The following is an 11,408-nucleotide window of genomic DNA, read 5'->3' as shown; positions in this document are numbered from 1 at the left end:
ATTTAATAAAACAGGTTCATCAACTCTAGGCATAGGGGGCCCTTCATAGTTTGAACCACTCCTTAGAGTAATTGCATAGGCTTGATCCGTAGGCTTGGTCGGCTATGCTGGCAGAGCTCCCTGTTGGCGGGCTTGTAGAGTAGCGAAAAGTTGCGCAATTTGATTATCTACAATTTTATTGTGCGCTAGAATTGAATCAATTTGCCCATCTCTACTCTCCATATGCTTCTGCATATTAACCAACATCGCTCTAATTTCCACCAAAGAGGGGTCGGAAGATGAGGAGGGTTGTTGTGGTTGGTTCTTTTGGCCAGCATTGGGATGATAATATTTCTGCTGCTGTTGCTTTGGTGCCTGTGGTTCTTGTGGTAGTGGATTTTGAACATTAGTACTCCGGTAGGAAAGGTACGGATGATTCCGATACCCAGGATTGTAGGTGTTGGAGTATGGGTTATTCTGCCTATAAGCTTGAAAGGCATTAACTTACTCCACGGAACTCCTGCAATCTTGTTCCCAATGACCTATAATTCCACAATTTCACAGAAAGCCTCATTAGAATTATTATTAATTGCAGAAACATTAGCTACATTAGTAGTGCTAATATTATCTAATTTTTTTACAGATAGAGGTCAATTGAGCTTGCAAAAAGGATACAGAGTCAACACTATGCTTCCCCTTGTTAGCAAATCCTCTATGATTCCCATATTGGGAATTATGTATCGCCATATCTTCAATAAGCTGACCTGCATCATCAACATTAAGATTCATAAATCTCCCACTAGCTGCAGAATCTAAAATTATTCTAGAAGAATTTCCAATTCCATTGTAGAAGGCTTGGATTAACTGCCATTGTGCTAAATTATGGTGGGGGCATTCTCTTTATAGGTCCTTGAACCTTTCCCAAGCCTCATATAAAGATTTATCGGCTTCTTGGGCAAAGTTCTGAATTGCACTTCGTAGTACGGGTGTTCTCTCTGCAGGATAATACTTGTTATAAAAATTCAAAACAAGAGTTTCCCAGTCAGTTCTACCAAGTGCAGTTCTATTTAAACCATTAAACCACAATTTAGCTTTTCTAGTTAAAGAGAAGGGAAAGAGAATATCCCTGATTTGGTCTTGTGTGACCCCGGCTTGCCTTATGGTATTGCAATATTGACAATAGTCGGCAACGTGAAGATTTGTGTCTTCACCCTTAGCAATGACAATTAACAACAATAAATTACCCCTTCATATTATTTATGGATCCCCACAAACCCTAGAAATATAAATACTCACACATAATAAAAACTAAACTAATAAAAGCAATAAAACAAGACATGATCAAAGGAATAAAGTAAACAACTAAGATTAAGAGAAGAGAAATAGTTACTAAATAAATCTGGAATTAAGAAAAGATTAAGAACAAAAGTATAAGAGAGAGAATTAATCTAAAAACTAAGTAGAGAAAGAAAATCTAAAAAAGAAGGTAATAAGAATTTTCGTACATAATTCGTACTTAAACATAACTAAAACAAAAATTAAAACAAAACTAATCATCTACTAAGAAAAACACGCGCCCGATCGGGCGAAGGGCCGCTCGATCGGGCCCGCCTTTTAATAACGTCCACTGCTGGTGTGTCGCGCTCGATCGAGCTTACGCTCACCTAATCGGGCGCGCCTCTTCCTTGAGGTTACTCTTGCGCGCAACCGCCCGATAGGGCGTATGATTGCCCGATCGGTCCCGGCTTCTTCTTCGAGGCTTGGATTTCGATTAGGCTCGATTCCTCGGCCCAATCTTGATTTCCTCATCAGGTCTTGATTAATTGATCCAATAGCCTCGGTATCACATAACGAGCCCTTAATCACCGGCTCTCACCGATCCTGGGCTTCAAGAGTGGTCGTGTCCTTCTAGCTTCTGTAGTCGATCCATGAAAACCCGGGAAAATGCTCCAAAAGTGCAATTTCCTGTAAAACTCAACTAAAACTACGAAAACACTAGAAAACAAAAATTAGTAATAAAAGTGGCCTTAAAGAGCCAAAAACACTACTAATAATGACCGTGGGACGGGGGTAAAACACTATATACATGGGACATCAAACTCCCCCAAGCCAAACCTTTGCTTGTCCCTAAGCAAAGAGCTCATCAATGAACATATAAAACATGCCTCATCCCAATAAACAAAATCAAGCACAAACGATTCAAGATAAATCTAATGAACATGCTTCAATGTCAATCAATCTCATTCATCTAATAATCCTTCATCCCCAGCAATTGTCATGTAAAGCAAACCACATGAGCATATAGAATTCAAGACTAGTGCTCGCACACTCAACTCTCATTTATGTGGCGAGTAAAAGATGTACTCGATCGCTCTCCAACCAACCCCTTTATTTGTGAACAATGCCCTCCCATCTCACACTCTCGTGTGTATATAACAATGAACACTCAACCTACTAGTCGACTCGAAATATGCCAAATCATAACTTTCATTGATAAACAACACTTTCACATTCATACAACTCTATGCACAAAGGTCGGAAGGTCTTTAAAGCTTGTAATGTAAGGCTAGGGTAAAGGGTAGGATAAATTTTGGAAAATGTGAGAGTAAAGCCATGCTAAAGGGAGCCATATCCTAATAAAACCCAAGGTCACAAAGAGTGATGACCAAAACATCTCCAATCACAACTCAACTCTACAAAAGTTCACCAAACAATCATATATACAACAAAATCCCAACACTTACATATTCACTCACAAAATATGATAATATGAAACAATAAATAAAAGGCCTAGGGCATAGGTTCACCAATAAATAATATTCCAGGGTAAAACATAATAATCAATCATCAATGCATACATTAATCAGATCATAAAGGGCTTTCACTACGTATTACAATCACACAATTAATTTACCGGTATTAAATCTCATCTCTTGAATCTCGACTTAACCATTTATAAATTAACCTGCCTATTGAAACTAGACCTAAACATCAATTCTTATCTATCGAATCTCGAATCAATATTGTCAAACTCATGCATAAAATATCTACGCAAATCTAGTCACAGAGCATTAAATCAATCAATAGGAAATTAATCTAGCATTGACAATTAACAACAATAAATTATCCCTTCATATTATTTATGGATCCCCAAAACCCTAGAAAGAAAACTACTCAAACATAATTAAAACTATACTATGCAAAGGAAATAAACAAGACATAATTAAAAGCAATAATAAGAAAGCTAAAATACCCAACTAAAATAAAATCATAGCAAGAGTTGACAAAAGGTAAACTAAAACAAATTCTAAGAAATCTACCTAAAACTAAAGCTGCCTAATTCCTACATAACTCCTTCTTTAAAATAAGATAGGAATAGGGCTGGCAAACGGATCAGGTCGGGTCGGGTTCGTGTTCGGGTCAATTCAATTTCGGGTCGAATACCCCTGACCTGAACCTGACCCATTTAACTTTTCGGGTCAAAAAGCTCAACCCTAACTTGAGTTTTTCGTGTTCGGGTTAACCCGAATCTGACATGATTTTTTTTTTTTTCATTTTTTTCGATTTTGAATTTACTTTAAATTTCAGATCTAATATTTCCCATTTCAATTTTAAATATTAAAATCTTAATTTTATAAAGAAAATCATTGATAAATAATCAAATTGATACCATCAACAAATTAAAAGTGTAGATCATAAACATATAACAGCTGCCCTTCTAGAAAGAGTCTTGGATAATAAAATACCAAATTAAATTACATTACATAAGATATAAAACTAAAAAAACATAAACGTTTCTCCAATTTCAATGATTTGCGGAAATATCATCTAGATATTGTTCGATGACGATGAGGTTGATGCTTGCAGCCTGCTGTTGTTAGATCGATCGAGCGGTAAAAAGTATAGAAAGAGCATAAAACGCCGAAGGAGGCTGATGAAGCATAGAAAGCGTGATGTGATGGTGGTGGAAAAACGCCGAGGGATTAACACAACCTTGGATTGATGAAGGAAAGATTGAGATAACGCAAGGAAGTGTAGATTGATGAAAAGAATTCCAAGGATTAAATAGAAATTAAGGGTTTCAAAAAAGGTTGGGGAAGATTTTAGGGAATGAAGAGAGAGAAAATTTAAGAGAGATAATGGAGGAGAATAAGAACGGCTAAGTGAAAGTGAGAAAGAATTGAGGATTTTAGGGTTTTTTATGTTATTAGGTGGGCTCATTTTGAATTTGGGCTGGGATGATGATCTATTTAGGCTTTTTATTTTATTTTTCGGGTTATGTGGGTCAATTTCGGGTTGGGATTTTCAACCTTAACCTAACCCATTTAAATTTCTGGTCGGCTTCGTGTCAACCCATTTAAGTTTTCGGGTCGAAAACCTCAACCCTAACCCGCTATTTTCAGGTCGGGTTCGTGTCGTGTTTTTGGGTCGGGTCAGTTTTTGCCAACCCTAGATAGGAATAAGGAGTTTTACTCCTAATCAACTTCTATTCCCACTAGAAGTAAAGCCTGCGTCCAACATCCGCAATACGCAAGCTTTTTACATCTAAGCCCAATTAAAATATAACGGACCAAACACAGAAGTCTGCTATCTGATCAAGCCTGGTCAACTGGGCAACGTGTTGGGCTCCTTTGATCCTCAGATCTATAGCTTGTGATTTTATATAAACTTGCCCGATTTCCTTCTTCTTAATATCCAAGTATTAGACTAATAAAATTAGTACTCCAAACAAATCGAGCCCTTAATCATCGAATTAAATCTCTTCATCTCGGTATTAGGAAGATAATAGGGGTTAAAAATACGATCCGACTCAAATGTCTTTGTAGTGGCTAATAAACTCAGGAATTGTCATAAATCTGCAAATTCCAACAAAATAATACCAACTCTACAAAAACACTAAAAAATGTATATTAGTAATAAAAATAGCTCCGCAGAGCTCAAATAAGCACAAATATGACCGTGGGACGGGGAATAAAAATATATATAAAATAGACTCATCAAACTCCCCCAAGCCAAACCTTTGCTTGTCCCTAAGCAAAGCAATGAATAAATAAATCAATACTTCACCCCAAATACATTTTAAATCAATAAATATAATTCAAGGTAAATCCGAGAAATAAGTATCAAAGTCAACCAATCAAATTCATCTAACTACCAATCTTCCCTAACAATTGTCAAAAAGAGCAAACTACATGAGCATATAGAATTCAAAACTAGTGCTCACACACTCAACTCTCATTTATGTGGCGAGTACAAGATGTACTCGATCGCTCTCCAACCAACCCCTTTAATGTGAACAATGCCCTCCCAACTCACACTCTCGTGTGTTTAAAAAGACATACACTAAACCTAGTAGTCGACTTGAAATATGTCAAATCATAACTTGCATTGATAAACACTACTTTCACATTCATACAACTCTATGCACAAAGGTCGGAAGGTCTTTAAAGCTTATAATGTAAGGTTAGGGTAAAGGGTAGGTATCATTTGGGAACAAGTGAGAGAAAAGCTATGCTTAAGGGAGCAAATCCTAGTAAAACCCGTGATCAAAATAAGTAATGATCAACATCTCCTACATAACCAACTCTAACAAAAATCCACCAAATATACTCCAAACAATATAAACAATCCCAACTCTTACAATTTCACTCATATTATATAATAATAAAGAACTGGAGTGAATAAACAAACTTTATTTTCCAAACTTGAATTTTTCATTGAAGGTCAATTTTATTCTTTCCTTTGATTAACCTCCAACTAGAACATTTGAACATTAAATAATTTTTGTCCTTTTGCTCTTTTTTTTTTTTTTCTGTTGAAGTTCACTTATTTTTTCACTTTTTTTCTTAAACTTCTCTTTTTTTTTTCTTCATAACATCATACTTTATTTTTTTCTCAAGAAAATATAACTTTCAAACTCATCAAAAATAAACATGATAAAGAACAAAAAAACTTCTCAAAACCCACCCAAATTGTGCAAATAATAAGCACACTACAAACTCTCTCACCTCACTCACTAATAGCTCCCCCAAGCCAAGCTTGGGACTAGTAACCAATGGGGAAAAATAGGCTTGTAATATGGCTAATAAACAACAAAAAGTCAAGGCAACAATATGGGTAGCAAGAAGGAACAAATGTATCTACAATCATCTGAAGGCCACCTAAGAGAATGAACGCCTTCGTCCTCCACAATGTGCAAAATAATGAATCATATAAACATTACTTATAGTCGCAAACCAATACTCAAATTCATTGACATACCAGGAACTAACACATATTCCTAACCAAATCAACTAGTCAAGCACTATATTCACAAGTAGTTGGACAAAATTGACTCATGTTAAGGTTTCAAGGCAATCAAACATCAAATCATGATCAACTAATCCACAATGCTTATCATCATATACCAAGAATCAAAACAATTTTTCTCAAGTATGGGGCACAGGGAAGCATGATTTACAATTCAATGGAACGTATTTTTGGATTTTTTTTTTATTTTTTAATTTTTTTTGTATTTTTCATATATAAGAAAGCAATAAAACTAACCTAGAAAGCAATAAATCTAAACTAAGAAAACACACCAAAACAAAAGAAAAGAGAAAAAGAAAGATACCAAATCCAAAATCTCCCCCAAGCCAGAATCAGACAATGTCCTCATTGGCTCGGAAACTAGCCCAGCATAGCTAGTCCTGATCATCCTCATCCATAGAGCCGAACCCTTCACCTCCACTACCACCTACACCACCTGCACCAGAAGAGCTACCACCAATATAATCAACATGAATACTCCCCCCCGCCGGTCCCCTGAAAGGAATGTCCTGGCCGTACCCATGGAAGGGAGAATAGTCAGTATAAATACCATGGGCAGTGGGATCCCTATCGTATCCCTGGGGTGGAGGCTGAAACCAGTCAGGGTAAATAGCATCATCGGGAATGTTGCCCCGACGAGCATAATCATCGTACATAGGGTAGAGAGCTCTACCCTGGTTCCTCTCTAGGTACCCTAACCTCTGGTCTATGGAGCCTACCATCCTCCTAAGGTCAGTGTGGGAATGCTCGATACGGCCTAAAGAATGACCTATACTCTGAAGGTCCCAAACTGGGTCAGAGTCAACATGGGGGACGGAGTGAGACATGGGAGGTGGAGAAAACGCTACCTCGGGCTGAGGCTGAGGTGGTGGAACTGCTGGTGGTACTGGTGGTGCTTGCCCCCTAGCGTTGGCAACTAAAAGGTCATAAGTGTAGGATGCTTGCCCGGGGGGAAAAGCGGTCAAGTCATGACTAGGTAGGGAAAAGATGGGCAAAGGCTGCTCGTTCTTAGTCCTAATACACCAGTGGGGTGTCTGCTCACTGTCCGGTCGTACCCACCCCAACTCCTCAAAATACCTAGCAGTCATATAGGTATCCGGTCCATAGTTGGTCAGTTGGTGGGGTCCACCCTCAACAAATCCGGCTTTTTTCACTACTATTCTAGTGATAAGGCCTCCTATACGAATGGGGGTGCGAGATTGGGTATTGGCTATGGCATGTCTGCTCAGATGGTGAATGATGTACCTACCTATGTTCAGTTTCCCAAACCCATACACATAGTGTCCTATAACAGCTAGTTCGTTAGGTTGGGCGTTATGGGGCTCATTCCTACCCAGAAAACACAAACCCGCAAATCTTTGCCAGATTTTTGGAATAGGGTGATGGGTAGGTTTTGTACTAGCATGTTGGGGGTCGGGAGTAGGCAAACCAGTCAGAGCATGATAAATGTCACCCATTTTGTAATCAGCATGCCATTGGAATGGTAACTTGGAATTCAATTCAAACAATTTACAAAATTCCACAAATGTTAAACTAATATTCCTATTGTTCAACCTAAAAATTAAACTCGGTCCATTTCTACTATTTACAACTTTCAAAGAAGACAAGAATTAACAAGTCAATTCACGTTATGTAGGATAATGCATATCAACGAATTTTCTCATGTCTATGTCATTTAAAAATCGTTTAACAAAATGAAACAAACCATACGATTCTAAAGTAGGGCGGTGTAACCACCGTGAAGGAATTACCTTGCACCCAACTAGGTGTTCTAGCCGCTCCTTTTGCTCCTGGCTAGCAATACGGATCATTGGCAAGTACGGGAGTTGTAAATCCGGGTAATACTCCTCCATCGAGCTAGAACTGCTACCGAAAATAGATCGAGCCCTCTTTGAAGCCATGGTAAAAATGGGTATGAAAATTAATTTGAATGAAATTCGAAAATTTTGATATAAAAATGTAGAGGATGAAGAGAGGATTAATAATATGTAAAAAGTTTTGGATTTGAGTGAGAAATGGAGGAGAAAACTTAGAGAGAAGGTAGAGGATTTATGTCTTTTAGAGAGAGAAAGTTATGGAGGAAAGAGATAGAAATGAGAAAAGAACGAAGAAAGAAGAAAAAGAAGAAGGTCGGGTGTGTCGCGCCCGGTCGGGCGGGTGTTCGCCCGATTGGGCGATCTGAAATTTTTTCTACTTTGCACTCGCGCCCTGTCGGGCGTTACGTCGCCCGGTCGGGCTATCTAAGTGACCGAATTCGTCTTCTCTCGCGCTCGGTCGGGCGCCCTTCGCCCGATCGGGTGAAAAGACCTGATTTTTTAACACAGCTCTCGCGCCCGATCGGGCGAACTTCGCCCGGTCGGGCCCGAGGCTATTTGACGAATTTTTTGGCTTTCTTCTTTTCTTCAATTTTTAGCTAACTCTTTTCCTTCAAAACTTAACAAAAACTCATAACACTCATTAAATTCTCTCATCTCTCCTCTCATAAGAAAAAGAAAGAAAAACTAGTCTAAAAAGGCATTAATATACATGTTGCCTCCCGCAAAGCGCTGGTTTATCTAGGTCCCGCACGACCTTCTTACCAAGTTTAAGAACTAGGACCCTTGGCCTAATGCTTGGTCGGGCGGTTTCTCACCCGGTCGAGCGATGGTTAAGCTACGACGCGGCTTCCTGACATACCCTGTGGGACGCCAATTCACCTTATCTGGTGGATCCTCCTTGACTTAGATTGGGGGCTCTTCAATGCTACGTACTAAATATCCCTTTTTGATCTAGGGTTGCTTCAAATTGTCATTGCATTTAGCACTTGCAACTCGATCTGGCGGAACACTCTCCGTATGCTCAATTTGCACAACTTGCTTGATTGATTCCACCGTCTCGTCCTCAAAACCAAGATTGACAGTGTAGAGGGCTCTTTCTATTGCATCAACTTCCTTCTGCCATCTGTCTATCTCATCTGAAAGGGATAAAACACAAGATACCGCCTCCAAGAGATCTTTTTCAAGAGCTTGGGGCTTGTTAGAATAATTCTGAACCACATTAACACTAAAGCATTTCTCCACTGTCATGGGGCTTTTAGGGGTATTATTAAGATTAAAAATAATTTTATCGTCCCCAACTGATAGTGTTAAGTTACCACTTCTCACATCTATAATTGCTCCTGCAGTGTTATGGAATGGTCTACCCAAAATAATCGGGGTTTGCAAATCCTCAGCCATATCAAGAACAACAAAATCAACAGGTATATTAAATTTACCTACTCTAACGGGAAAATCCTCTAAAACACCTAAGGGTTATTTGAAAGAACGGTCGGCCATTTGTAGAGTAATATTAGTAGCTTTTAATTTACTCATATTCAACTTGGAACACACAGATAATGGCATAACACTAACGCTAGCACCCAAATCACACAATGCATTATCAATCATTAGATTTCAAATATGACAAGGGATAGAAAAGCTACCCGGATCTTTTAATTTAGGTGGAGATTTATTTTGAAGTACGGCACTACACTCTGTAGTGAAAGCTACTGTCTCTACCTTACTAATAGACCTTTTTCTTGTCAATATTTCTTTCATAAATTTTGCATATGCAGGAATTTGTGTGATTTATTCAGTGAAGGGAACTGTTACCTTCAAATCTTTTACCATCTCCAGGAACTTACCAAACTGTTTATCCAAATTTGTTTTCAGTTGACGATTGGGGAATGGAAGTTTGATAATTGGCTTTGGAGCATTATTGCTCTTATCTGGAGTGGCCACCTTCTCTGGAGTCGTACCCTTTAATGTAGAATTAGATATATTAGTATTATGCTTTAGCCCTGCAGGGCTATTAGCTACATTGTCTGGTTTAACGGAATCAAGATTAGCATTATTTATTAAAACATGTTCATCAACTTTGGGCATAGGGAGCCCTTCATAGTTTGAACCACTCCTTAGAGTAATTTCATAGGCTTGATCCGTAGGCCTGGTCGGCTATGCTGGCAAAGCTCCCTGTTAGCGGGCTTGTAGAGTAGCGGAAAGTTGCGCAATTTGATTATCTATAATTTTATTGTATGCTAGAATTGAATCAATTTGTGCATCTCTACTCTCCATGTGCTTCTGCATATTAACCAACATCGCTCTAATTTCTACCAAAGCAGGGTCGGAAGATGGGGAGGATTGTTGTGGTTGGTTGGGATGGTAATATTTCTACTGTTGTTGTTGTGGCGCGTGTGGTTCTTGTGGTGGTGGATCCTGAACATTAGTACTCCGGTAGGAAAGGTACAGATGATTCCGGTACCCAGGATTGTAGGTGTTGGAGTATGGGTTATTCTGCCTATAACCTTGAAAGGCATTAACTTGCTCCACGGAACTCCTGCAATCTTGTTCCTTATGACCTAAAATTCCACAATTTTCATAGAAAGCCTCATTAGCATTATTATTAATTGCAGAAACATTAGCTATATTAGCAGTGCTAAGATTATCTAATTTTTGGCAGATATAGGTCAATTCAGCCTGCAAAAAGGATACAGAGTCAACACTATGCTTCCCCCTGTTAGCAAAGCCTCTAGGATTCCCATATTGGGAATTATGTATCGCAATATCTTCAATAACCTGACTTTCATCATCAACATTAAGATTCATAAACCTCCCACTAGCTACCGAATCTAATATTATTCTAGATGAATTTCCAATGCCATTGTAAAAGGCTTGGATTAACTTCCATTGTGCCAAATTATGATGGGGACATTCTCTTTGTAGGTCCTTGAACCTCTCCCAAGCCTCATATAAAGTTTCATCGGCTTCTTGGGCAAAGTTCTGAATTGCACTCCGTAGTACGGCTGTTCTCTCTGCAGGATAATACTTGTTATTAAAATTCAAAACAAGAGTTTACCAGTCAGTTATACCAAGTGCAGTTATGTTTAATCCATTAAACCATAATTTGGCTTTTCCAGTTAAAGAGAAAGGAAAGAGAATCTCCCTGATTTGGTCTTGTGTGACCCCGGCTTTCCTGATGGTATTACAATATTGACAATAGTCTGCAATGTGAAGATTTGGGTCTTCACCCTTAGCTCCACTAAATTGTTTCCTCTCTATCATAGTTATAAATTGGGGTTTAATCTCAAATTGTACCCCATCAAG

General features: G+C 38.5%; 2 non-coding genes across 2 annotated transcripts; both read left to right on the top strand.

Annotated features, from left to right (window-relative positions):
- Window positions 1-856: 856 nt before the first annotated feature.
- Window positions 857-963, top strand: LOC145561157 (small nucleolar RNA R71). The gene has a single exon (XR_014093732.1). It is a non-coding gene; the product is annotated as a small nucleolar RNA R71 (small nucleolar RNA).
- A 10,035-nt stretch (window positions 964-10,998) lies between these two features.
- Window positions 10,999-11,105, top strand: LOC145561035 (small nucleolar RNA R71). Its single transcript, XR_014093618.1, has one exon. It is a non-coding gene; the product is annotated as a small nucleolar RNA R71 (small nucleolar RNA).
- The last annotated feature ends 303 nt before the right edge of the window (window positions 11,106-11,408 follow it).

The sequence above is a fragment of the Chenopodium album genome, chromosome 9, assembly GCF_948465745.1.
Source record: "Chenopodium album chromosome 9, dcCheAlbu1.1, whole genome shotgun sequence".
NCBI classification, from domain to species: Eukaryota; Viridiplantae; Streptophyta; class Magnoliopsida; order Caryophyllales; family Amaranthaceae; genus Chenopodium; species Chenopodium album.
Note: the sequence above shows the minus strand (reverse complement) of the source record. Positions and strands in the feature narration are given on the sequence as shown.